Source organism: Mycteria americana, assembly GCF_035582795.1.
Source record: "Mycteria americana isolate JAX WOST 10 ecotype Jacksonville Zoo and Gardens chromosome W unlocalized genomic scaffold, USCA_MyAme_1.0 Scaffold_33, whole genome shotgun sequence".
Lineage (NCBI taxonomy): Eukaryota > Metazoa > Chordata > Aves > Ciconiiformes > Ciconiidae > Mycteria > Mycteria americana.
Window position 1 is genome coordinate 888,744 of NW_027445439.1, and position 27,187 is coordinate 915,930.

The window sequence follows — 27,187 nt, forward strand, 5'->3', positions numbered from 1 at the left end:
TCCCCATTTCTTTGTGGATGTTCAAACAGCTGACAGAAGCAACCGATATAACAGAACAGATGCCTTCTTGCACCAAAGCAGAGTTAACTAAGGTATTAAGAAAAAACAACAGCAGCCTATAGGGAAGTATTTAATCTCTGTTCTCCTGTTCAATTCTCAGCAACACAATAAAAGGAACACATGCTACAATTAATGATTTACATATTTATAACCCAATCCTCTTGACCTTTGTTAGCCAAAACACCTGAGTAAACCAATCTGTATGCTTAAATTTCTTGTAACAGCTGGGAATGTGGCATGCACTTTAAAAAAAAATTTGGGCAGGGAGGATAATTGTTTTGTTTTTTAAGGTAACACAAAGGAGGAAAGCAGAAATAATAAGACAGAATTTAACAATAAGATAACAAGTGGTAAACGCTATAACCAGAATATTAAAAGCTATTTTGCTTATGCAGTTGCACACTTGTTTTTCAATGCTAAGAAGTGGTTTGTTCATTCTCATCCATGCAACCATCTCTTGCTTTCCTCATCTCTCCTCCCAGCAAAAAGCTGACTGGGTGAAAAAACATTTATCAGTAAGTTTGAGGATTATAGCTAAATCATTGTGCCGATTTCAAGTTAATGGTCATAAAAATCTTATATTACCTTTGCAGCAGTTCTTTGGATGGAACACAGTATTTTGACTGTTTGTAATTCTTAGAACAGAAAACACATCCTAAAGGAATATTTTAAAAATATGTGTACACTTTTTGATGACTACCTCTTTTGGCTTCATTCATCCAGTGAAATGAATTAAATCTGAAAGCCAGGGTAAGTCTAATAGGCAACTCCTGGCCTGCTTGAATAAGGGCAGGATTTCTTTTGAGTATGTCTCTCAGCCTGCAGCTAGTGTTTGGTCTTGAGTTAAGACAGTCAGTGATGCTTGTAAATGTTATAGTTACGTGTGGTATAATGATAATTTAGAAGCATATTTTTGTCAGACTAGCAAGGGAAGGTCATATGAACATGGCAAGAAGCAGAGTTATTAGGAGGAAGAACATATCTCTAGCTCTCAGGAAGTAAATTCTCTATTAGTGCCAATGAAAAAAAATCTCTGCCTACCCTTAGTGTACTGTTCTGGAGACTAAAAGTAAACCAGGATCCATAAGCACAGTGGATTCCTTTAGCCCTACCTAAAATCTCTCGTTGTCAGATTAAAGCTTTTAACTTAGTAAACCAATCTATTCTTTGTAGCGGATTGATGCATGGACTCCGATAGAGGGGTAAATCGAAGACCCTTTATTGAAATATTCCATGGCTTATATACTTTCTAATTGTTTACACACGCGCTACTGAGAGAATTCCTATTGGTCTACATGTCTTGTCCACGCGCCCCCCATGCGTCCCTTCAGCTAATACGATTGGCTATCTCCCTGCAACCCTGCAGTTCCTTCTCCCACAACAAAGGTGTTCCAGACGCACTGTCTCCTTTTTCCATTTTTTCGGACATGACCCGGACCCTCAGTACTTCAATCTTGTTAACCCTTTCACTCCCGCAATGCCTAATTCCTCCTCAATTCTTCTGTATTCGAGTGAAATATGTTTGATTATGCACACCCTGCTGATAAAACCAAAGTGTTTAATCAGAATAAATGCACGTTTTGTGTGCTAGAGCACAGTGTTTGCTTGGAAACAAATTGGAGCTTTAGCAGGGAAAAATGACCATTGACCAGATCTCTAGCAATATGGAAGGTTGCTTTTGTATGGATGTGTTAGGTACACATGGAGTACTGGAAGGCAAAGACTGATGATATTGCATTCATATGATATGCAGGGGACGTCTGAAAAATTAATTGTTAGAGAGGTTTTGGATGGGAATGGAAGACTTTGTTATTCTACCCTGAAAAGTTTAAGATATAAACACTGGACTTGGGAGCTTGGTCGACAGTTACTGGGAAGAAAAAAGGATATCATCATGAGTTCCTAAGTAAGGACACAATGTTGATTAAACCACACCCCACACCCCCCCCCAGCTTTATTTTCTTTATGATAATTTGATATTGAAGACAAATAGCAATTAGTAAAAAACCAACTGTAACCAATATTTTCAATAACCTATGTTCTGGTTTCAGTTGAGATAGAGTTAATTTTCTTTATAGTGGCTGGTATGGGGCTATGTTTTGGATTTGTGCTGAAGACAGTGTTGATAATACAGAGATGTTTTAGTTGTTGCTGCACTAGTCAAGGACTTTTCAGCTTCCCGTGCTCTGCCAGGTGCAGAAGAAGCTGGGAGGGGACACAGCCAGGATAGTTGATCCAAACTGACCAAAGGGCTATTCCATACCACATGACGTCATGCTCAGTATATAAAGCTGGGGAAGAAGAAGGAAGGGGGGACATTTGGAGTGATGGCGTTTGTCTTCCCAAGGAACCATTACGCGTGATGGAGCCCTGCTTTCCTGGAGATGGCTGAACACCTGCCTGACCATGGGAAGTAGCGAATTAATTCCTTGCCTTGCTTTGCTTGCGTGCGCGGCTTTTGCTTTACCTATTAAACTGTTTTTATCTCAGCCCTCGAGTTTTCTTGCTTTTGCTCTTCCGATTCTCTCCCCCATCCCACCAGGGGGGAGTGAGCGAGCGGCTGCGTGGTGCTTAGTTGCCGGCTGGGGCTAAACCACGACAACCTAACAAAGATTATTTTTTATCTTCATAAATTGATTTTTGCTCTTCTTAGTTGTGGAGTCATGATTTCCTTTGTTCTTCATGCTCAAGACCCACAAAGGAAAAAGGATTGAAATTTCTGAAGTGAAATAATGCAAAAGTTAAATTAATTTAAAAACAAACTTTGCAGCTTCTCTATATACATGACAAAAACATATAAATAAAATAAAGAGCACACCTAGTGTTCTTCTTCACTTACTGGTTCCCTTAAGAAAAGTGAATGACAAATCTCATATCAGATACAGCTGATTCTATTGCATGTAACTTTGCTGATACACCTAATCCATTATATGAATATACCTCCAGGATGAGAGAGTGATATCAGGAGAATGACATTAGACAGAAAATAAAACTAAGAATTCTTTGACTGCTTGTAATACCTGAAGAAACATTTATAACTCAACTTTCTGTTAGACAAAATCAAAAGAGAAGAAAGGAAAAATCCTCTTTAATTTTACATATGTATTACTTATGTATTTCCATAAATAAAAAGTAAGCAGTCTAATCTAAAACACTACAAAGACCTTTTCGTTGACCTTAATTGACTGGCAGAGGCTCAGCTGTAGTACAGGTGACCCTTCGTTTGTCAAGCAGATAAAATAAAAGTTTGAGTTAAAAGACTCCCAACTAACCTGAGTTTCAGTGCTATGCTCCAATCTGTCCCTGAAATGCTGTAACTACTGCTTTGTTACTGCAGTGAATGCCTGAAGTCATTATTTCTCAGTCACCTCCTGACTAGGGAGAAAACCTGGCCTAAGGGTGTCAGTGGGAATTTTGCCACTGACTTCATTTACAGCCTGGATTTCACCCACAGCTTGCTGAGTCATTGTTTTCTTTTTTACTGAGTTTTCCAAAAATTATGATATTAGACAGCCTTCGTATTCTATTTTCAGCACTATTGCTTTTTCTAAATCAAACATCTCCATTGTGTTCTTGGTCTTGCTTTCCTCCCATAGCTACTTTAAAATTCTCCCCTATCTACTTGAAAATACCTGTATCGTACAGGGCCAGGTTTGTCAGACTTTTTGTTAGCCATTCACCGTAATACAACAGACTAACTCTTCATGATGAAAGAACGTGTGAACTCCTGGAGCACAAGGTATATCAAAGTTGCCAACAGAAGTCTCTGAAGGGATCTTCTGAGGGCAGCCATGGACACACATTTAATTTTGCAGATTGGCAAAAGCACATCATCTTTCCAAGTCTGTGATTAAGTATCAGTCTGCAGTTGGGGGTCTGGGGCTCTTCAAGCTGTTGCATCTCTGAGAAGATCCTGTCTATCTCCCTTTACATCTTCTCTGATGCTGTGCAGTGTGCTCACTTTCTCCTGTAACTCCTCCACTTGGCAATACAGCTCCTCCAAGACAGCATACCTCCTGCAGGACAGAGGGCCATCTCTCCTGGCATCAGAGAGAGGCCCCAGGCACACCCTGCAGCCTGGGACTTGGAGGGCTGCATCCACCATCCAAAGCTCCGTCTGCGTTAGAGCAGCTGCCCCTGTGTACTGGTTTTGGCTGGGATAGAGTTAATTTTAGCTTGTATGGTGCTATGTTTTGGATTTGTGACCAAAACAGTGTTGATAACACAGGGATGTTCTAGTTACTGCTGAGCAGTAATGCTGGGCACAAGTATAAATTGGGAGAGGAGTGGCTGGAGAGCAGCCCTGCAGAAAGGCATCTGGGGGTGCTGGTTGACAGCAGGCTCAATATGAGTCAGCAGTGTGCCCTGGCAGCCAAGAGGGCAAACCGCATCCTGGGGTGCATCAAACACAGCATAAGCAGCCAGTCAAAAGAGATGATTACCCCGCTGTAATCAGCGTTGGTGCGGCCTCACCTTGAATACTGTGTGCAGTTCTGGGCCCCACAATTTAAAAAGGATGTTAAGGTACTTGAATGCATCCAGAGGAGGGCAACAAAGCTGGTGACAGGGCTGGAAGGAATGTCCTGTGAGGAGCGGCTAGGGACTTTGGGGTTGTCTAGTTTGGAGAAAAGGAGGCTGGGGGGCAACCTCATTGCTCTCTACAGCTTCCTGAGGAGGGGAAGTGGAGATGGAGGTGCTGATCTCTCCTTCCTGGTATCCAGTGACAGGACATGTGGGAATGGTTCAAAGCTGCGCCAGGGGAGGTTTAGACTGGACATTAGGAAGCATTTCTTTACCGAGAGTGTGGTCAAACACTGGAACAGGCTTCCTAGAGAGGTGGTCAATGCCCCATGCTTGTCAGTGTTTAAGAGGCCTTTGGACAATGCCCTTAATAACATGCTTTAGCTTTTGGTCAGCCCTGGAGCGGTCAGGCAGTTGGACTAGATGATCTTTGTAGGTCCCTTCCAACTGAAATATTGCAGTGTAGTGTAGTGTAGTGTATTCTATTCTATTCTGTTTTGTTCTATTCTATTCCATTCTATTCTATTCACATCCCAAACGAGCCCTTCCTTGTCTGTGAGTATGAGGTCCAGCAGAGTACCTCTCCTCGTTGGCTCCTCTATCTCTTGTGTCAGGAAGTTGTCATCGATGCTCTCCAGGGACCTCCTGGATTTCTTATGTCCTGCTGTGTTGTTCCTCCAGCAGATATCGGGGTGTTTGAAGTCCCCCATGAGGACCAGGGCCTGTGAATGTGAGGCTGCTCCTATCTATCTGCAGAGGGCCTCATCCGCTTGTTCTTCCTGGTCAGGTGGCCTATAGCAGACACCCACTACAATGCCATCTTTACCTGTCTTCTCTTTAATCCTAACCCATAAGCTCTTACTTGGCTCTTCATCCATCCCATAACCATGCAGGGTTATTGATTTTGCTACTGTATTGCTGCGCTGGGTTATGCAAATAGCAGCAGTTGCTTCACTGTATGGCAGAACCCATGCTGTTTCCTTTCCCTTACCAGGTTTTGGTATCTGACAGTTAAAGAGGACCAATAGCAAAATATTTTGTGTGCAAGTGCAATTATTGCTGTAGAACTAGCACAGTAGAATGTGATTTTAATTGTGTGATAACTTTAGTTGGGTAAATTGGGTTTTTACATATGAAAAAAAAGGTGACAGCTGAGGGTGTCTTTCAGTGATTACACACTTGGTAAGCTCAGACCTTAAAACTGAGGCAAAAAGTTAATGGTAATCTTAAGGATAATGTTTTTTCAGATCCTTTGGTTTTCTTTATAAACAAAACCAGAAGAGAATCAGCCTTAAGGCTCAGCCTTGAGGCTGTAAAAAAAAAAAAGCTACCAATGGCTTGCATATCTTTGAGTAGGAAAAGCTACAGCCATAAGAGAAGCGCAAGCTTGCCTGATCCAAAACTCCCATGAATTTTAAGGATTCAAAATAATATAAAACTTAAAAAATTTGAAAAATTTTACAAAAGTATTGTCTGAAGAATTTTCTTCTCACTTTTGCCCTTCCAATTCTCTTCCCCATCCCACTGCTGGGGGAGTGAACAAGCGGCTGTGTGGTGCTTAGCTGCCTACCAGGGTTAAATCACAGCACCCTGCTAGAGCAGAAACTTCAACACCTGCTAGGGATACTGCCCTATGTGTGTTACCACCATATCCGAGACTGTTATGCTGGTATGCATTCAGCTGAGGCCCTCTTCTTTGTGCCCTTCTATGCAAACTGCTGCATCTGTTGACTGCCTCTATTAGCTGTATGAACTGCTGTGTTCTGGGCCTGGCTCTTACATAGGCCTCTCCCTAGCACCAGCTAAAAGGGTGCTTCATCCTCTCTAATCAGGGGGCAATTTCAGCAATGGTTCCAGGCATCCTGGGTCAAGGGCAGCTGACCTTGCTTGTTAGACCCTGCTAGAGCTTTCTCAGGTCTGCATCCTTGTGGCTCCCCTTACCTTGTTCTTGGCAGCAGCAGGCACCCTCAGGTTTCTCAGAGGGTTCCCAGGTGTTTCCTGATGATCCTCAATCTCATCCCCAGAAGATCCAGAAGCTCCCAAAGCAGAACCCAGAGACTGCTACATCTGTTGGCTGTGTTCTATTAGCCCAGGTATCAGGTGAGTGGAGGGTCCATGCTAGTATCTGCAAGTGTGGAGTGCCTGTGTGATGAGTGTGTGAGTGCATGCATGTTTGCTAGTGAGCATCAAGCTGGATTAGCCAGCGAGTAGGGGACCTATGAAGTGGGTAAGAGGGCCTGGAATCCAGGCAGTGGTACCAGGCAGACAGAGGGGGCCATGCTGGTACTCAGGGAGGGGATCTGTGAATGTGCGTGTGCCTTTGCTAGTGAACTTCTATCTCTACCAGCCAAAGAGGAGGAAGGGACTTGGCTGCCCATGTGCTTCTGTTTTACCTGAGTGCTGTTGAAGGCAGCACCTTGTCTGCGTAGCCAGCTGTGTCAGTGTTCTCTGTGTGTGTGTGTGTTTCTGGGATATGTGCTCAGCTTTGTTACTGGTTGAATCTGCAAACAGGAAAGCAGCAGCCTCAGTCCAGGCCAGAGACCCCAGGTCTCCAGGTGTACCACATTGGGCTCCAGTGGCTGGGCAGGAGGAAGTCCTGGGCTGAAGCTGCTGAAGGTGATGGCTGCTCTTAACATCCCTTAACAGGCTTTGCAGTAGCAACAGAACCTCAGAGTTTACAGACTAATTCTCTAATCCCCGAAGCTATTCCTGCTTCTCAGTATTGCCCATCCTTATGCTTAGGACATACAACTTCAGGTCCATCCTCTAAGTGAGTGATTGACAGATCAGCACACCTAGCTCCAAGCACTCACACAGCTGTTTTACAATTCACTTAAGGGCAAAGCTCTGTACCTGTCTGCAGAGAGAAACACAGGAAGTAACATTTTTTAGCATGTTTATTTGATCAGAGTGCTGATTGCAAACATGTGGTGTGTCCTAAGGACATCTTTGTCAGCTAGGGAGAGAAGAGGAAGCTCCTTCTTCTGGCTTCTGCTCTCAGAGCCTCTTAAGACAGTGACTTAGGAAACGAGGGGGAACACACAACAAAAACCAAAACACCCAACACTTGGCATTCACAGGGCTATTTAAAAAAACCCAAACAAGCAAAAACCCCCAAACAAAACAAAACAAACAAACAAACAAAAAAACCCCCCTGAAGATCTGAATGGGATCAAAGAGCAGGATGTAGCTTGTTTTCCTAAAAGAAGTTCTTCCTTCTAGTCAGGGAACACATTGTGCTCATGGTAGCTTTGTGTTTCATCTGGATCTCGGGGACACTGGCCAGATCAGAATAATGTGTGCCACACAAGCCTCCTGTGTTGTTTCTCTAATCATTAGGAATTAGAGAAGCAGACTGATGAAGTTTCATACCCTAGAAAATGCATTAATTCACATTTTAATCAGCATGTTAAACATTTTTCACCACCTTTGGCCATAGGTTAGCTAGCTAGCCCTGCCTAAACTTGGGAGAGCACAGGGCTCTGAAAGAATATAAATCTAAAACCGAGAGGAGGAGGGAGGGACATGAAAAATAACTGAAATATGAGCCAGTGAACAGCATATACATTTTTATCTTTGTGGTTCAGGAAAATATTTTTTTATACTGGGAAATAAAGTGCAAATGGAGTTGATTTTGACATTATGTGTTCCTCTGAACCTACAATGAGGCAGGAAGGAGGCACACTTCCGGATGTCAAGAAATTGGGCTTTAAAAAAAAATATTTACTCATTTGTCTGTACAGAAGTTCTGTAGTGAATTGGGAAGTAAAAGAAAAGAGGAAACAGGCCTGGAAAAGAAAGTAAGTGCTCTTTTATTTGCTTGAAAAAAAAAATAACCCTAAGCATTTCTTGTGTAGCATGCAAGAATGAGTGATTAGCTTAGAAGAGTTTGGCTATCCCTGCTTCAGTGCTCATCCATCCCTGAAGAAATACAATATAAAGTACCCACAAGAGTCAAAGAGTTGAGATCTAATTACTGAATAAAGATTCATATAAGCTACACGGGTCAGAACTAATCTTGGAGGACTACACAATTAGTCCATGGTTGTTTTGCTTCCTTAATAACCAGAGAGGCTGAAGCTACTGACCATGCCTGAAACAGACTCTCTGACATTCAAGGATAGCAAAGGCTTTCATGAGCTAAACTGGAAGGAGCAGAATATAGCGTAATTGAAGAGTACTGAGTTTCAAATTGGTCCACTTGTCTTCACAAACAGTCACTGTAGGCAGGTTACTTTTTTAACCTTGGAAGGGCTATATTCTTGCAACCTAAGTTTCTCTTAAGCATGAGGGGTGTGAAAAAATAACTATAAGGATTAGCTAGTGAAGAGCACATCTTATATCTTTGCACTTTAGGAAAAGACTTTTGTAATGGAAACAAAGTTTCACATAGAGTGGATTTCAATTCTGCTGTGTTCCTCTATATGTCAACACAGGAAGAAGATAAATAGCACTCAAATATTAAGAGACTTAAATAAGTGTCATTTGGGCTTAAATTTAAAAATAATTAAAAAAAAAGGAACTGATTTGTTTACACAGAGATTCTGTAGTAAGTTGGAAAGAAAATAACTCTAGACTTAATTATGCACAAGAACATTAACAAACTGTGTTTACCCAGCAAGGGAACCTCTCCCAGCAACAATTCCTGTTAGAGGCTTCAGGGCTCCCAGTCCTCGGCATGGAGAGAGAGAGAGAAAGCTGCTCACCTGCTTGCTTCACATAGATGGAAACCCCCACAACATTTCCCAAACTTCGGTGAACATAGTCCTCATAAGCAACAGCTACACAGACAGGGATGGCATTTCCATTCCCAAAGAAGTCCCTGTTGTCAACCTTTTTGTTATACATGCACTCTTTGCTACAGAGCCTCCCCATGTAAAACATCTCTTTAATAAGCAACTTCTCTTCTTGCAAAGTTTCTAATATTGACTCTCCAGAACAAACAACAAAGTCTGCAATTTGCTGAAGTCATGTAAATATTGCACTTCACCCCATTCCTGGCATTACTTTACCTCCATACACCTTTCTGTTGCAGCTCCTTCACTGAAACCTTAGATAACTCACCAAATCATACTTAGAGTTCCTCCTGCTGTGGCCAACCCAAATGATTTAGTAGCTTACACACACTCCCTCTCCCTCTCCTCCTCTCCCTCCCACTGTCTCCGTTTCTCTCTCTCCCCCACCATTTCTGTGTCTCTCTGTGCCTCTCTGCACCTCTCCCCCTCCCTTCCTCTGTCTGTCATCTGTCTCTCTCTCTGTGTCTCTATGTTTCTTTCTCTCTGTCCCTCTCTGCATCTGGTTTTGGTCTCTCTGTCTCTCCATATCCCCCGCCCGTTTACCTCTTGTTCTCCGGTCTCATACTGTCGCTGTTTGTTGTGCATTCGCTCGCGCTCTCCCCCTCCCCCTCTCTATCCCTCTCTCTCTGTTGCACTGTCTCTCTCTCTCTCTGTCCCTCTCTGTGTCTGCCTCCATCTATGTGTCTCTCTGTTCCCCTGTCTGTCTCTCTCTGTGTTGCTCTGTCTTTGGTGTCTGTATCTGTCTTTGCCTCTCTCAATCTATCTCTGTCTGTCTGTCTCGCTCTCTCTGTCTTTCTCTGTGTCTCTCTGCCTCTCCCTCTGTCCGTGTCTCCCTTTCTTTCTGTGTGTGTGTTTCCCCATCTCTCTTCCCTGTCAGTCCATCCTTCCCTCCCCAAGGGTCTGAGTTGTAACCCAAGTAATTGGTAAAGTACCTGTCTTCAATTTTATAAAGATACTGCTCTATAACACCTTCCCAGATGAAAGCATCTGAAACACTAAACACCTGTTTGAAGCTCAATGAAAACTAATTATCAGCTTGCAGCATATTGCTACCTCATCAGTTAGCTATGCTTTGAAGCTCATGTACTTTCATATGTTGGAGCGTTTAATACATTGGCTGTTCAGCCATAATAATTGCAAATGCTATTTTGCTGTTATTGGTTTCTATGTTTTAAGCCAGTAGAGGTTACATGAACATATTTGTGTAAATAAAAAGGTGAGTATTTTTCATTATATCACTTGATATTTAATGATTAAATATTGCTCTGGGTAGGTATTAGCTTCGTACTTGTGCCTTACAGAGCACAACATGCATGGCTAGTGCTTAGGAAGTAACAAAGAAGGCAGCTATGGCATATGTTCTAAGGACTGTGGACCAAGCTGGTCATTTATCTTGAGGTTTCTTGTATTAGTGTCCCTTATGTTGGATATGCTACCCCCTTATGATTCTGATATGGTGGGCCTAAGTACCTGATAAGTACCTTATTCTGAAACACCGGAATTCCTGTATTATTCTATGCAATGTATAATACCATGTTTACCATTGCTAAACAGTGTTTGGGCCAACTGGGGCAGACAGTTGCTATCCTTTCTACTAATATTTCCTCTGCCTCACTTGCTAGGCACGTGTGTGACTAGCTGGAGTACTAGCAAATTCACAGAATCACAGAATCATATAGGTTGGAAAAGACCTTTAAGATCATCGAGTTCAACCGTAAACCTAACACTACCAAGACCACCACTACATCATGTCCCGAAGCACCTCATCCAAACGTCCTTTAAATACCTCCAGGGATGGTGACTCAACCACTTCCCTGGGCAGCCTGTTCCAATGCTTGATAACCCTCTCGGTGAAGAAAAATTTCCTAATATCCAGTCTAAACCTCCCCTGGTGCAACTTGAGGCCATTTCCTCTTGTCCTATCACTTGTTACCTGGGAGAAGAGACTGACCCCCACCTCACTACAACCTCCTTTCAGGTAGTTGTAGAGAGCGATAAGGTCTCCCCTCAGCCTCCTTTTCTCCAGGCTAAACAGTCCCAGCTCCCTCAGCCGCTCCTCATAAGACTTCTGCTCCAGACCCTTCACCAGCTTTGTTGCCCTTCTCTGGACACGCCCCAGCACCTCAATGTCCCTCTTGTAATGGGGGGCCCAAAATGGAACACAGTATTTGAGGTGCGGCCTCACCAGCGCCGAGTACAGGGGCACGATCACTTCCCTAGTCCTGCTGGCCACGCTATTTTTGATACAAGCCAGGATGCCATTGGCTTTCTTGGCCGCCTGGGCACACTGCTGGCTCATATTCAGGCGGCTGTCAACCAACACTCCCAGGTCCTTCTCTGCCAGGCAGCTTTCCAGCCACTCTTCCCCAAGCCTGTAGTGTTGCATGGGGTTGCTGTGGCCCAAGTGCAGGACTTTGCACTTGGCCTTGTTAAACCTCATACAATTGGCCCCAGCCCATCGATCCAGCCTGTCCAGGTCCCTCTGCAGAGCCTGCCTACCCTCCAGCAGATCAACACTCCCACACAACTTGGTGTCATCTGCAAACTTACTGAGGGTGCACTCGATCCCTTCGTCCAGATCATTGATAAAGATGTTAAACAGAACTGGCCCCAACACAGAGCCCTGGGGAACACCGCTTGTGACCGGCCGCCAACCGGAAAAGTCTTTATAGCAATGGGCCTCAATGCAGCTAACTGCTGCTGTCCTGGCTGCTGTGCTTCTTGGCTATATCTCTGAGCTATCCAGTGCCCCTGACCTGACTGAATCTGTGCTCTATAAGAAGCTGTTGGGTTTGTCCTTTAAATTTTAGCTAGTAAGCAAAAGAATGATAAATATGCTCTATGTTAAATTAGATAAGTGAAACTAATAATTTGCCGTGAGAAGGGGGAGGAAGAAAAGAGGCAATGAGCACAAAATGAAATACAAAAAATTCCATTTAAACAGAAGAAAAAAAATTGTTACTGTAAGGTGGTCAAACACTGGAACAGGTTGCTCAGAGAGGTTGTAACGAATTTCATTTGAACAGAGTTAATTTTCTTCCTAGTAGCTAATACAGTGCTGTGTTTTGGATTTAGTATGAGAATAATGTTGATAACACAGTGATGTTTTAGTTGTTGCTAAGTAATGCTTACACTAGTCAAGGACTTTTCAGATTCCCATGCTCTGCCAGGGGCACAAGAAGCACAGCCAGGCTGTGGTAGTTGTGGCTGTGATAGTTGATCCAAACTGGCCAAAGGCCTATTCCATACCATATGATGCCATGCTCAGTAGATAAACTGGGGGGAGTTGGCCAGGGCAGTAGCAATCGCTGCTCGGGGACTGGCTGGATGTTGGTCAGTGGGTGGTGAGCGGTTGTATCACTGGGGTTTTTTTCCCCCTGGGTTTTGTTCCTCTCTTTCTCTCTTGTTGTTTTCCTTCTCATTACAATTTATTATTATTATTATTATTTTGTTCCAATTATTAAACTGTTCTTATCTCAATCCACAAGTTTTCTTACTTTTGCTCTTCCGATTCTCTCCCCCATCCCACTGGGTGGGGGAGGGTGAGCAAGCAGCTGTGTGGTACTTAATTGCCAACTGGGGCTAAACCACAACAGTCCTTTTTGGCGCACAATGTGGGGCATGAAGGTTTTGAGATAATAACAGATTAACCAGAGCATATTAAGGAATTTAGATCTGTTAATAGTTGTGGGCCATGATACTGATTCATCTGTTCTCGATATTGGTTTACCTGATCTGCACCATGCTCATTTTTTTGCTGTACATGTTAAAGATCGGTGTTGGTTTTTGCAGTTTGCTGTGCTCTGCTTTAATTGGTGATGTTTTCCCTGGGAGATTTGTTATTAAAACAGCGACCTTGGGTTTATTTTGGTATCTAAGTTTTGTACTGAAACCATTACTGAACGTCGGGTACCACCTCGTGGAGACAATTAGCAATTATACTTTTTCCTCTGTGAGGTTTTTTATGGAGGAAATACAGAATGGCACCTTCACTACCTTCTTCTATGATGTTTCCTCCTTCATTACAATAACTTTTCAGTATCTTGAACATCCTTGGGTAGTTAAGATACATCTATTGGTATTGCTTGGGAATACTGTTTTGGTTTTGTCTAAGGTTAATAAGCAATTTAAGAATACCATCCAGGGATCTGCCCCAAGGCTGGATAGTTATGAGTGGCAGGGTGTGTGGGATAGCAAAATCTTGCCACATAAACCCAATGCATTTTTGTATATAACAATGGATGCACAGATGCTTAAGTATGCATTTGCCACTGTCTCTATTGTTTTCGCTGATGACTTTATCCAGGTGCATATTCTTTAATTCCATTTACATTTGGGACAATGGAAAAAAAAACAAACAAAAAACATTTCCTCTGCAGAGAGAGTTAATGACAGAATCACTAATAGAGTAGCACTTCTCTACATAAAGTGCTACGTTTCCAGAAAATTTTTTAACACCTGAACAAAGTAAGAATCTGAATTGAAATCTGAATCTGAAATGAAAAGCAGAATAAGCCACTACTGAAACACTGAAACCCACATCAAAGCAGTCTCAAAAAGATGCAGTAAGCACGCAATATACATGTATTTGGGAAATAAGAACTGTAGAAACCGTGCAATTAAACAGAAGATTAAAAAACTTAGCACAGGGAATTCCACACTGTATGGAGTCATTCTAATGTTTTCTCAGAGAAGAAACTGTCATTTATTAAACACAAACTTTCACAGCTCTACACTTACAAAATACAATTCTAACTTAAACCATGCCTTTTTTTTTATTAAAAAGAATGTCAGAGTTAATCTGCTTAAACACCTTCAGCTGTAAAGACATATAAGGCAAAGCACAGATAAAGAAGATACTGAGAAAGCTGAGTGGTGAGTGAAAGTCAAAAAGGCCACCAACATTTTATTCTTCAAAGGGCAGCATTAAATATCAAGTCAAAGCACTAATAATAATAATTTTAGATAATCTCATCCAAACTTGTCATTAGAGAACAGAAAACTAGTAATATCAGAGTCACTGCTTTTCTGAACTGATCTAAGTGTTTTGTCTTTCTTTCCTCTGCCAACTTCTTCAGAGTTAACATCCTTCTTTTCTAGCTGATTTGGCCAGTCTCACGGTGTGCTAGCCAAGTTTTAACTGTCCAAAGAACACAGAAAAGTGTGATGGTTCAAGCACGGTGTAACGTTACAGAGGACAGGCAAGCATGGAAGTTATCCAGAGGACTTATAGCCCAGAAAAACACGATAGAATTAAGAAGTTTCTTGCAAACCCAAAGTCAGGAGACAGAAAAATTTTTTGATGGATTTGGACTGCAAACTGGGCATGATAATCAGTGAAAGACTTCCACTAATTCCTTTTCTAATTGTATTAGTATGTTTCAACAAGTTGCCCTAGACTCTGAAAACCCTGAACCAGAACGATAAAGGTGTTAAAAGATGAGGTTTTATATTTATTAGCAGAGATGTCTAGAGAAGCTGATTACCAGTGTATGTCTTAAAACCTGTCTCAGGACAATGCTGTTAGTTTCCATTTTAATAAAGTCAATCACATGTACTAATATAATAATCTAATATAATCTAATGGAATAAAGGCAGAAAATTCCAATAAGTCAAAGATTTCATCAATGCACTTCTACTAAAGCTAGTTAATACTCAGGAATTATAAACAGTCTAAATATTTACTATGTCTTCATGAATTAAATGGTTCTTAAAACAGCTTGCAGTATAAATTTTAAGACAAATCTAGCAATATATAAATCAAAGTGTTGCATATTAACCAATACCAGAGGCTACCAAACCTACACATTTTCCAGCTTCTGAGAGAATCAGAGCAATACAGTTGCCTGAATCTGGTATCATCCCATCAATTTGAAACTCTCTCCAGTCGTTGATGAATAATATGAACTGAAGATTAAAAAATAAATCAAGAGCACCTGATAAACTGAATAATTTATTTTCATAAAGAGAAAACCCATATGAAAGATAATCCACATTTGAGTTACTAAAATTGAAACACTACCCAGTCATTAAGTTTCTTTAAATACAAGTATAGCATTAACAATATAACCCTATTGTTAAAGGAAGTATTATTTAACATCTTTTCAGGAGAAAAATGAAGATATGGCAGAGAGACATTGTAGCAAATTCTGCTCTTGAATGGTTACAGAAAAACTCACAACAGATTTGAATAGGTCACTCCACTCCTAAGCTGGTATAACCTAAGATCTCCAAAGATTTGCAACACGGGTGACTTTTGAGATCAGTCATAAGAATGCAAATAAAGGCAAATAGAAAAAAAATATATTTTACACTATGGAAACAATGCTTATGAACATATGCTGTGAGAAAAGAAAAAAAAAATACCTGAAACAAGTTCCATAACAATATAAATAGGTTGTCGTTGTGTGCAAATTCCTATGAGTTTTACAATATTAGGATGATCATACTGTTTGAGTATTCTGCAAAACATACAGTAAATTTATTTTATTAATAAACTTTATTGTATAAACTGATTAAGTATCATAGGAAAATATCTTAAACCCTTAATATTATTTTAATGGAACATGTCATTACTGTTATAATTAAAAAAAAATCAATATAACAGATCAATCGTCATTGTGTTTGAATGAGGGCGCATCAACTCACTTATAAATCAAGACTGAATGCTATATTATTTTTATTATAATTCTACTATTTGTCTACAGGACAAAAGAACTGAAAAATGGCCTGACAGATCTGCAGTTCCTCAAGAACCCTTGTAATTAAATAACATTTCAGTGGTGGACCAATAGCAGTTAGGTCAAAAAAGCCTGCACAGCACTTCCCTATACTTTCCTTCTGCACTGTTCAAATGCACGCTCATTCCAATTTTACTTTAAGAGATTAATTTGTACAATAAGTTTTAAAAGAATATAAAGACAGCAATTTCAACTTTGGGAATTAAACAAAAACATTTATGTCTTCTTACACAATGCTTTAATAAGAACATTTGCAATCTAAAACAGCATGCTATAATTCACAAGTATAATGAAGAGCTAGGAAGAATTCTGGAGAGACATTACAACTTTTAAATGTTTCTTCTACTATTTTCTAACTTAAACCACGTCTTCTTTTTCTCTTTTTCATAAGAGAAAGAGTAAAATACTAACCTACTTGGTACATACATACTTAGACACAGCATATTTATTTTTCTTTCATTATAAGACTGTTCTTCCAGTGGCAGGCTGCTTAGCAAATGAAGCATCTCTGCAGTAGCTGAGTTATGAGCCATTTAAAGATATTCAGTAGCTATAATGGCTGATATTAGTGATTTATATAATGTCTTATAGTTTTCCATACTGATCATACTAGTTTTTGAGTAAAAATGAAATTATATCAAGTTCCATAGCAAGAAGAGAGAAAGATAATTTAAACAACTTTAAAATTATCTCGATATACATCTCTACCCTGATGAAATTTATATACCCTGCAGCTATTTATATACCCATATAATCAGCCTATATTCAGAATAATTAGCATATTGTGGTATGATTGTAATCTGAAAAATAGGTATGCAATCACATGCTGCCTGATAGAGCACAGAAGCTCTCTTCTGAAGTGAATTCTTCTTCCCAAGAAAAAATTAGTAAATGGGGGTCTATACTGTAACCTGGCCAAATTTGATCAGCTCTATTAACCAAGCAGGTGAGAAGGCAGGATTTATGACTGGTATAATTCAACAGTTACAGTGCAACAAGAGGAAGTGCAGAGTCCTGCCCCTGGGGAGGAACAACCCCAGGCACCAGTACATGCTGGGGGCCACCCAGCTGGAAAGCAGCTCTGCAGAAAAGGAGGTGCCAGTTGGTGGACACCAAGTTCAACATGAGGCAGCAATGTGCCCTTGCAGCAATGAAGGCTAATGGTTTCCTGGGCTGAATTAGGCAAAGTACTGCCAGCAGGTCGAGGGAGGTGATCCTACCCCTCTACTCAGCACTGGTGAGGCCACACCTGGAGTCCAGTTCTGGGCTCCCCAGTACAAGGGAGACATAGACATGGACATACTGGAGAGAGTCCATTGCAGAGCCACAAAGATGATTAAGGGACTGGAGCATCTCTCCTATGAGGAAAGGTTGAGAGAGCTGGGACTGTTTAGCCTAGAGAAGAGAAGGCTCAGGGGGGATCTCATCAATGTATATAAATACCTGAAGGGAGGATGAAAAGAGGATGGAGCCAGGCTCTTTTCAGTGGTGCCCAGTGACAGGACAAGAGGCAATGGGCACTAAGCGAAACACAGGAGGATCCATCTGAACATCAGGAAACACTTTTTCACTGTGAGGGTGACTGAGAACTGGAAAGGGTTGTCCAGGGAGGTTGTAGAGTCTCCCTCCTTGGAGATATTCAAAAACCATCTGGACACGGTCCTGGGCAACCAGCTCTAGGTGGCCCTGCTTGAGCAAGGGGCTTGGACAAGATGAACCCCAGAGGACCCTTCAAACTGCAACCATTCTGTTATTCTGTGATATAATCACATTTAAAGTAACAGTGACTTTCAGTCTTTTTATCTGAATCCTTATGGCAAAATGCAGAAAAAGTTTTAAATTGAGGCATTTGCAATAAGAAAAATGTGTTTTATAGGCATAGCTTGCTTTGCTGAAGAGGTGGTTTTGCCAAGTGCAGATGCTGCTGCATTCACACATTAAAAAAAATGCCTATTTTTAGTTACTGGGACAACAGTTGTGAAACATTGAGGGAGAGATAAAAATGGAAAAAAAATTTGAGAACGGCTTCTTCAAATTTTTGTGAAGGTCAGATTTTATAAATTCATCTAGTAATAAAACTTGAAAAAACACCATAATGTAAATATATGTTTTAATTAAATTTAGAAAACCTACCTGGCTTCTGACAGAAATTTTATTTTCAGTTCCTGAGGAAGATCTTCTTTACAAGTTTTTACAGCAACAGGAGTCTTATCCTTTAATGTTCCTTTATATACCTCACCAAAATTACCCTGAAATCGGGGGGGGAAAAATAATTCTAAGTAAACAAAGTCTTTGCCTTTTCATAAAAGAAAACTAAAGTAAGGAGAATAGAATAATCTCCATCAGATGCATTTCTTACTTAAACAAAAACAAAATGAAAATTATTTAGGACAGAAATCGAAGGAAGAAGGTGTCAGCCAAAGTCTCCCTCCCCAGAAAACAAAACCTGAAGATCTCATTCTTTTAGATAAGCTTTGTATTTCCCAAAGAACAAATCAACTCCATTTTAAATCTGTTGGGTAAATTTTCAGATGAATCCCTCTCCTGTTTGCTAGTATTTGGAGCTGCATGTGAGTCTAATAAACAGCAAAAATCTGCTGGAAATGTTTTCCTTTCTTTCCTCAGTGATAGAGATTTCTTTATACCGTGCATTTGAATAATGTAGTGCCAAAGGAAGAAGATAGAGAAAAGGAGAAAAAAAAAATCATAGATGGAAAATAGCAATGCTATTTAGTTACAAGAATAGACATTCATGTGCCTAAACACAAGCATCTAGTAGTATACCAACATAGCTGGCAAGCACGGCAGAGGATCTTTAACAGCCATCTATCATTCTAGAATAGCACTTCTAGAGACCAGGACACTACCTCTGATATCTAAAATGGCACTAGATGCCCAAAGGTAAGTAGCTGAATCACTCTCAACATGCTTTTCCTCTAGCCTTCTGTTTAGAAGTACTTAATAGTGAAAATTGAAACTACCTTAAAGACTACTTAAGTATTAAAAATTGTTTTTTCCCCCTTAATTTAAAATATTTAATTATCATTTTATATCTGTTCCTTTTATATAACTTTCATTTTGCAGGGTATTATAGAATTAATACAGAGTAAATAAATGGACCATTCACACCTGAGGTGAAGCAAAATCTTCCTCTCTAGTAAAGTTTGCATCATCTACATTAAACTTCCATGATTTTTATATTAATTTTTTCCAGGTGACTTAAGATTTTATAATCCTTCAGATTTCTCATTTCCAGGGTAAATTATGACAGTTTATTTAACATTTTCTCATATAGAAGCTGATCATCCTGTCATCCTTTGGTTTGACTATTTTGTTTTTGAGATGGATGCATAACAAGTTTATATAGTGGCCCAACAAAGCTTTTTATTCTGTTTAATATTTTTAAATACTTCTTAACCACATTTCCTTTTATAATTACTTGTAAGCACTGAGTTGTCTTTATTGTTAAAAATGCTTTGTGCCAAAAACATGCAATACATACATAAATTCATTTTACTGAAGTAATCAGTTTTCAGATAGATTACTTGAACTGTCTTTACTAATCAAGACATTCATAGTTGTTTTTAGGAAGACAAACTTTTTTATGCCTGAATCATCTTTATTTTTGATACTTTTCTTGATACTTTTCTATTTAAGAATGTGAAATTGGCATAGTACCTGTATAGCATTTTCTGTGGATATAGCTCTTTCTAAAGGTAACTAATGCTTTTTGTCATCTTAAGCTGTTAAAGAGATTTTATCCTGGGAAACAGAATTTTCTGACAGCTGCTGAAAGCTGCTGAAAATGTAAGCGAGGTACAGGACATTACCTGAGTAGGAGTGTTTTAAAAACTTACAGCTACTAAGCACAATTTGTGATAGAAACCATAACATATAAGAATTAATTTAATACATATACCATTGTAAGGTTACCTAACATTCATTAAGTCATACAAAACCAATGAGCATTTGTTTTAACAAGTGTTGATTAAATCATCTTATTATATCAGATTTTTTATTTAAATAAAACTTTCCTATTTTGCAACAATATTATTCTTTTGTAAGATTGCACAAAGTAAACCAGCCACATAATGCTTTATAGAAATCCACTTATCTTAAAAGCCTTCCAAATAAGAAAAATATGTATGCTAGAGTTAAACATTTTCTGCACTCAGACATGTTACATCGTTTCCCGGTAAATGTGATTTACATTTATTTAAAGCACAATGTTGTGTTTCATATTAAAGTAAAAGAATTGGTATAAAATTGCATACCATGGTAATTTAAAATATAAGGCAAATAGGAAATGTACAGACTTCATGACTGATATATACCTATTTAAATGTTATTTAGCTCACTTGATAACTTACTTTGCCCAGTAATTCTCCCAGTGTGACATCTTCGTGATTGAGAGCCCATTTCTTGTCCTATAGAAAGGAAAGGAGAGGAGAGGAGAGGAGAGGAGAGGAGAGGAGAGGAGAGGAGAGGAGAGGAGAGGAGAGGAGAGGAGAGGAGAGGAGAGGAGAGGAGAGGAGAGGAGAGGAGAGGAGAGGAGAGGAGAGGAAAGGAAAGGAAAGGAAAGGAAAGGAAAGGAAAGGAAAGGAAAGGAAAGGAAAGGAAAGGAAAGGAAAGGAAAGGAAAGGAAAGGAAAGGAAAGGAAAGGAAAGGAAAGGAAAGGAAAGGAAAGGAAAGGAAAGGAAAGGAAAGGAAAGAAGAATTTTCAGTCTGTGTACTTTCTATAAAATAAATTTCAGCCAGTAGAAACGTACCTAAAGAAGGATTTTATTTGGACCACTCAATCAATAGCATGCTAGGAAGTTATAAATTCAAGAGTTTGCAAAACATGTTTTAGAAATCTTGCTATACAATAAGATATTGAAATATACTATACAGCAAATTTCTATCAGAAGATTATGCCTACAACAACAGCATACACTTTTTACACACAAGTTCTGGAAAGGGTATCTAGCACTCTTTAAAAAAAAGACTTAAGTAAAAATCAGCAACGACAACTTCATTTTAGAATACAAAATAACATATTGCTAGATCAAAAAAAAAGTTTTTGTCCTCAGTGTACTGAAAAAAAAGAACCAATTTTCCTATTATGAATGACACATATTTGCATCTCTTAAACCTTCTGTGGTAGTTTGATATATTACAGGAAACTACTTGAAAAAGATAACAAGCGCTGATTACAGTATCTTTTCAGTGCTGATGACCAATACCACAAATATTCTGCAACAACCCACAGACACATCGAAAACAATTTTAAGCTTCTTGCTACACAGACCTATTTAATAAATATTTAATGAAAAAGTTAGAGTAGGGTATTTTAGGTCTAACCCATATAATGAAACAACTGTTTAATATTGTTCATTTTTAATAGTCTGTTAGCAAGCACCTCGCAAGCAGGATTACCACCTGTCATGTTATTGATAAGGTCCTAATTATATTTCAAGCAATCTCTATTACTAATTGTGGTGCTATTAAACAGTCTTGTACCAGCATGAATGAAAAGTATGAGAGACTTTTAGCAAATGGTAAGAGGAGATGGAAACATTTTAATTCAAGGAATAACCATTTTCCAAAGCGTTCATAGTTTTTTGGACTTTATTTTTCCATTTGCTTTCAGGGTGAAAAACAATAGTGAGCAAATTATCACCACCATTTTACTTACCAGATACAAAGATATAAATATATTAAAAAAAAAATTTGCAACTGAAAGACTGGAATAGGAGAATCTGTGTTAAGGCATTATATTGGTAAAAGTTTTTAGCATAAGGTACAATATTTTTCAAGTGCTTTTTTTTTGCCTTACAATATTAAATACATTTAAGTGTATCCTGAACAAAGTCCGTTTCATTTTGATTTAGATATTTTCATTTCTACTAATATATTTATCAAACTTTTCCACTTAGATATTAAAGCTAAGAGCTATTTGTGGTATTGCCTTTGGAATCCTGTAATTGGTGCTTGCTTTCCAAGTGAACCACAGTATGTGATAATCATTACATTAGACAACAACACATATATGGTTTTTATCATAGGTCAAAATTTCACTCACTATTGTTAATAACTTTACAGTGTGAAATTATCTCAAAAACAAAACAAAAAGCATGTGCTGCCCCATTACACTCTCCCTCAAGCATAATTTACCGGGTTGAATGAAACTGAAAAAATCATTGTGGATGAATACAAATGCCTGTAACAAATACAGCATGCAAATATATTTTCAGATACAGCAGGTAGGAAATATTCTACTCTATATACTTACAATATTTCTGAGTAAATGTAATGTATGAATTCTTTTGTTGAAATAAGAGACAGTAGAGATTACACTAGAAGAAGAATGCAGACAGAATATCTATCGTCTTAAAAAGTGCTAGAGAAAAATCACATTTAAAGTAACTTACTGTGGGCTACTAGAACATTTAAACTGTACTTGTGGGGAAAAACTAGAACTCAGTGATTTTTCCAGATTGTTTTTGTAAGGAGCGTGTCCTGACTTGAATCTGGCTGACCTGCAATCCTTCTCCCTGACAACTAAAACACACAAAGACTGAGTTGCTTCAGCAGTCTTAGGAGCCGTTTTTAGTAGGCTGTCCCATTTACATTGCATATAAAGCCTACCACCTGTGCATTGCTGTCCGCTGGACCTGTTGGATGCAAGTGTGCTTCAGACTCTTGAGTTCTGGTCCCTGGTCTCCTATTCTGCTCTGGTTTCCCTGCCTGAAACCCTGATGCGAGCAGCCATAAAGATGGCCTGGTTAGAAGGGGAAAATTACTGAGCAGAAGAAAATATCTGCTGAAAAATACTGACAGAGAAAATGCCTGCCAGCCTGGGAACTGCTAGCCTGGGAACTAGGCCTGTGAACCAGAAGCATCCTTGAAAAGTGCAGCCGAAACCAGGACAGCTGGGTACCTAGAAACTGAAGACATCATGAGATACCATCGATAAGTACAAAAACAAGGAACTGTAACAGCAACTTATCATCTGAAAAGGTGAAAAATAGTCTGGGAAAAGGGGAAAACATCCTGAGAAAGTAAGAATCAGTAACTGCCATAGGCTGTTCTAACTGCAAGAACAGGAAATGAGTCTGGAAAAATAAAAGTGGTCTGAAAGAGCAGAAAACACCATCATCTATTTGCTGTTCCAGGTGAAAAATAGAAATTAACAGCATCTATCTCTAGCATCTATCTATCTCTCTGAGAACTTCCCATGCTGCACATACTTTTCCTTTTCCTAAACAGGTTGAATTTTGCACAAACTTTCTATGAGATCTTGGATCCTTGCCAAGGACGCCTGGCTGATTCCAAACTCTGTGACACGGATCATCTTTGAAGTGAGACTCTGTCTTTTATCTTACTGGTCCCCCTCTGGGCCCACTTTTGGGGTCAGTTCAGTTTGTCCTCTGGGATGGTTGGGTCCCCCTCTGGGATCAGTTTGTCCTCCCCTCTGGAATGGTTTGGCCCCTTCTGAAATGTGTCTAATTCGCTTGCTACCGGTATTATATATCCATGTAAGTAATCTATCATAAGTATATCTGCTGTTATATTGTTGATAAGTTTGCTTCACTAATGATAAGTTTGCAGTAAGCTGTAATAGTATATACATACTTGGTTGTTGCTGTTATTGGTTGTTGCTATAATGGTGATTGTTGCTATACTATTGATTGTTTCCATTATTGATTGCTGCCATACTATTGATTGATACTATATTATTGATTGCTGATAGTAATTTATAATAGCTTGATATATATATTAGCTTTATTAATCATAGGTATACTTGTAGTGGTGATTTTTGTGGTAGTATACTTGCTAGTGGTGATTTGTATGGTATTTGTGGTAATCTGTAATAAATTAGAGAAATTTAGAGGATAAAAGCCTCTGTGTCCTTGTGTATTACGGAATCCCACGAACCCACGGTCGCGATCTCTACGCACGCGCAGGCTGGGTAACCCTTTAGGTTGTGACACGCCCTAGGTCTGATCAGTACCAATAAAATCTATCTTGTGATAGTCTCCTCTGTTTCCTCATCTCAGACTTGCCACTGATAACCGCCACCTCTCACCCCATGGATGGAGCTTTTCCTGAACAACTATTTTTTTTTCCCTGAATGCCAAAGAGGGGGGAGCAGTTTTAGAAGGAGAAACCTAGTTGCAATCCCTATAAGAAAGTATGATACATTTCATTATTAGTGATACTGCAGTCATTTTAGAAAAAGTACATCAATTCTATTTGTAACAGGTCTTTGAAAGAAAGCATGAATGAACATCCAGTGATTTAAAAAAAATTAAAATTGCTTTTATTCCACAATAAACTGTTCAGATAACTGTGATATGTCATAATTATATCTTCTAGTTTATTTCAGATAAATTAAGTACTGAAAATAAGAAATTCAACTTTGTCATTAGCATTCCACAGAAAGATTTTAGTGACATACAAAATTACACATGGACATAGTGCTCCCCATATACATAAACCAAATACAACTTCAGTAGCCCAAGCCCAGCCCGCAATTCTATGGAATTACTGAGGAAGTTCCCCTGATTCCTATGATGGGGACGAGAAACTAGCCACTATTTTCACATCTACACCTTTGGCTCAGTGACTCACAACACACTCTGCTAAGAAAGCAATCTTTTTACTGCCAGTTACTGCAGTTAGTCCTTTAGCTCAAATAGGGGCAGCCCAGACTGCAAAAGGAAATTTAATGGAATCTCAAAGGGAACTGGACATTTAATATCTTGTACATCCTGTGCCAAGCAGCTCTGAGAGCTGGGCCCCAAATTCAGAAGATTTTTTTTTTTTTTAATTTCCACATGAAGCTACTCAAAAACCAGAACGGAACATTCAGTATATGAGTTGATCTAATACATGAATCAATTTATTTACTCTTCCACAAATAATAAATTTCACTGCTGTGTGGTATAGAGAAAGACATAGTTATTTGTCCTGGTTTCAGCTGAGACAGAGTTAATTTTCTTCGTAGCGGCTGGTATGGGGCTATGTTTTGGATTTGTGCTGAAGACAGTGTTGATAATACAGAGATGTTTTAGTTGCTGCTGTACTAGTCAAGGACTTTTCAGCTTCCCGTGCTCTGCCAGGTGCAGAAGAAGCTGGGAGGGGACACAGCCAGGATTGTTGATCCAAACTGACCAAAGGGCTATTCCATACCACATGACGTCATGCTCAGTATATAAAGCTGGGGAAGAAGAAGGACGGGGGGACGTTTGGAGTGATGGCGTTTGTCTTCCCAAGTAACCGTTACGCTTGATGGAGCCCTGCTTTCCTGGAGATGGCTGAACACCTGCCTGCCCCTGGGAAGTAGCGAAGGAATTCCTTGCTTTGCTTTGCTTGCGTGCGTGGCTTTTGCTTTCCCTATTAAACTGTTATTATCTCAACCCTCAAGTTTTCTTACTTTTGCTCTTCCGATTCTCTCCCCCATCCCACCGAGGGGGAGTGAGCGAGCGGCTGTGTGGTGCTTAGCTGCCAGCTGGGGCTAAACCACGACATTATTATACTGCTTACAGATATCTAGGTAGTTGATGGAAAAATACTTGGTAGTCTTGAAAGTGGAATGTTAGCATGAGTTGTTACTTGTCTGACAGCCTATATTCATTATACTGAAGGAACTGTGCTCTATTCCAAGAACCATACACATGTATACAGCTGTATTGTGCTCACACTGTGAGCTGTTGTAACTAATGGTCTTTCATTTCTGAGATTGGCAACAAAATCTTTTGCAAATGCCTGTTCAGTTACTTATATTTCAGAGAAATGTATGTTCTCAAAACATCCAGTTTTCATTTAGGATTGTGCACTGATACACTAAAAACACTTTTTATTTTAGCATATGTTCAAACCTGTAACCATACTCATGATCATCTTGCTACAAATGAAGACATGCTGGAGAAGGTCTTCAGTTTAGGCGAAATGCTACGTAATTTTAACATACAACACAGGGTTTTGGCAAAGTGCCTACAGAAATATGACCTTTATAAGACAGTAGAAATTTCACCTTTCAATTTAACTACATAGACTTATTCACATATATTTTGTGCTGACCAATTGTACATCTGACTAATCTGCATCAGAACTATTTATTACTACATTATTGCACTTACATTTTGAAGATAATCATTCTCTGTATAATTATCAAACTAATATATGAAAAAATCCCTTCATCTCTACTTCTCAAAGACAGAGAAAATCCTTTTGTATGTAATTAGACATTAATGCAGAAAATCATCTCTCTTGTTATGGGTGCAACCTGTCTGTAACTAATATGCCAGGTCAAGCCATATTATCTGCCTAGAACCAGATATTATATAAATTATTTTTGCCAAAAGACTGAATCCTAACAGAAGACATTACCGCCTCATCACCGCCTTTAACATCATCACCGCCTTTAACACATCAATTTTCAAATTTAAAAGTAAATGCTGTAGAATCAATATATTTTTTTAGTTATTAGTGAGATACATGACCAAAAAGGGAAATGTTGATTCCCTAGGAAATAAACTAATTAAAAGAAAAAAAACAACAAAACACCAGTCTTGGCTGAATCCTAGGTAATTAGCACAGAGTACTGAATACAGCCCGAGTATAGAGCCTGACCAATAACCTTTTTGCAATATAAAGCTTGAGACCATCTTAAAAGAAGCTGAAAGATGGCTGGTTTTTGGGTGTTTTCTTTAACTCTAAAAGTTATTCTCTCCCTTCAGAAGAGAGGGGCTAAAATCTTTGACAGAATGTCCCCCACAGTACCTTCCTTCACAGTGCTGCATATTTCCTTTGGGCTACGTGGCCAGTGAATTCTGTTGTCTAGTCATAAGGAAGGTGGAAGCTTGTATTGACTTATTTCCTCTCTCTTTTTTTGAAAGGAGGAAACCATTCAGCAGGTAATCCAGAAATGTTCCAGGTAACTGAAAGAATGGAAAAAGTACAGAAAAAATATGCTGTGCAGTGCACCTTGCTGGGAAGGTAGCTATTCATTACCTTCTTCCACATTTTTACATTTACATGAATTCAGCAGGAAAAAAAACAGGAAAGGGCAGGGGGAGATAA

General features: G+C 39.4%; 2 long non-coding RNA genes across 2 annotated transcripts in view; one reads left to right on the forward strand and one right to left on the reverse strand.

Moving 5' to 3' along the window:
- LOC142403089 (uncharacterized) overlaps positions 1-27,187 on the forward strand; it is a 118,243-nt gene that overhangs the window by 84,024 nt on the left and 7,032 nt on the right. The window lies entirely within an intron of this gene.
- Positions 15,364-27,027, reverse strand: LOC142403075 (uncharacterized). Its single transcript, XR_012773600.1, has 4 exons — positions 26,888-27,027; positions 20,488-20,544; positions 18,251-18,366; positions 15,364-15,838 (listed from the first exon to the last, which is right to left on the reverse strand). It is a non-coding gene; the product is annotated as an uncharacterized LOC142403075 (long non-coding RNA).